The sequence below is a fragment of the Triticum dicoccoides genome, unplaced genomic scaffold (genome assembly GCF_002162155.2).
Source record: "Triticum dicoccoides isolate Atlit2015 ecotype Zavitan unplaced genomic scaffold, WEW_v2.0 scaffold15243, whole genome shotgun sequence".
NCBI lineage: Eukaryota > Viridiplantae > Streptophyta > Magnoliopsida > Poales > Poaceae > Triticum > Triticum dicoccoides.
The window spans coordinates 1-1,567 of NW_021208699.1; the positions used below are offsets into that span (position 1 = coordinate 1).

The 1,567-nt window shown below is 51.9% G+C and overlaps 3 non-coding genes across 3 annotated transcripts; all 3 read right to left on the bottom strand.

The window, feature by feature from the left end:
• Nucleotides 1-322: 322 nt before the first annotated feature.
• LOC119344076 lies at nt 323-441 on the bottom strand. The gene has a single exon (XR_005166444.1). It is a non-coding gene; the product is annotated as a 5S ribosomal RNA (ribosomal RNA).
• Nucleotides 442-743: 302 nt separating this feature from the next.
• Nucleotides 744-862, bottom strand: LOC119344077. Its single transcript, XR_005166445.1, has one exon. It is a non-coding gene; the product is annotated as a 5S ribosomal RNA (ribosomal RNA).
• Nucleotides 863-1,159: 297 nt separating this feature from the next.
• Nucleotides 1,160-1,278, bottom strand: LOC119344075. Its single transcript, XR_005166443.1, has one exon. It is a non-coding gene; the product is annotated as a 5S ribosomal RNA (ribosomal RNA).
• Nucleotides 1,279-1,567: the final 289 nt, after the last annotated feature.

Consider the following 1,567-nt stretch of genomic DNA (forward strand, 5'->3'; position numbering starts at 1 on the left):
CTTTAGTGCTGGTATGATCGCATCGGACATGTTACCCCGGTCTTCGTCCCTTATCCTTGCCCCTCCCAGCTCCACTACAAAGACGATTGTACATTGCTTTGGCCGCTCCCTCTCAACTACGGAGACGAGTTTAACGCGGTTTCCACCCCTCCCTCTCAACCGCACCAGTGCACGCTTGCCGCGCCACAACGCCGACGCTGGACCCGTGAATCGTGAGCACCCAGCTATGACTTACCGCACTCGTGCAAAATAATAAAACACGATAAATATATTACTTACACGTGCGTTTTGTTTTGCAAGCGGCGCGAAAAAAATTAAAAAGGGAATGCAACACGAGGACTTCCCAGGAGGTCACCCATCCTAGTACTACTCTCGCCCAAGCACGCTTAACTTCGGAGTTCTGATGGGATCCGGTGCTTTAGTGCTGGTATGATCACATCCGACATGTCACCCCGGTCTTCGTCCCTTATCCTTGCCCCTCCCAGCTCCACTACAAAGACGATTGTACATTGCTTTGGCCGCTCCCTCTCAACTACGGAGACGAGTTTAACGCGGTTTCCACCCCTCCCTCTCAACCGCACCAGTGCACGCTTGCCGCGCCACAACGCCGACGCTGGACCCGTGAATCGTGAGCACCCAGCTATGACTTACCGCACTCGTGCAAAATAATAAAACACGGTAAATATATTACTTACACGTGCGTTTTGTTTTGCAAGCGGCGCGAAAAAAATTAAAAAGGGAATGCAACACGACACGAGGACTTCCCAGGAGGTCACCCATCCTAGTACTACTCTCGCCCAAGCACGCTTAACTTCGGAGTTCTGATGGGATCCGGTGCTTTAGTGCCGGTATGATCGCATCCGACATGTTACCCCGGTCTTCGTCCCTTATCCTTGCCCCTCCCAGCTCCACTACAAAGACGATTGTACATTGCTTTGGCCGCTCCCTCTCAACTACGGAGATGAGTTTAACGCGATTTCCACCCCTCCCTCTCAACCGCACCAGTGCACGCTTGCCGCGCCACAACGCCGACGCTGGACCCGTGAATCGTGAGCACCCAGCTATGACTTACCGCACTCGTGCAAAATAAGAAAACACGGTAAATATATTACTTACATGTGCGTTTTGTTTTGCAAGCGGCGCGAAAAAAATTAAAAAGGGAATGCAACACGAGGACTTCCCAGGAGGTCACCCATCCTAGTACTACTCTCGCCCAAGCACGCTTAACTTCGGAGTTCTGATGGGATCCGGTGCTTTAGTGCTGGTATGATCGCATCCAACATGTTACCCCGGTCTTCGTCCCTTATCCTTGCCCCTCCCAGCTCCACTATAAAGACGATTGTACATTGCTTTGGCCGCTCCCTCTCAACTACGGAGACGAGTTTAACGCGGTTTCCACCCCTCCCTCTCAACCGCACCAGTGCACGCTTGCCGCGCCACAACGCCGACGCTGGACCCGTGAATCGTGAGCACCCAGCTATGACTTACCGCACTCGTGCAAAATAATAAAACACGGTAAATATATTACTTACACGTGCGTTTTGTTTTGCAAGCGGCGCGAAAAAAA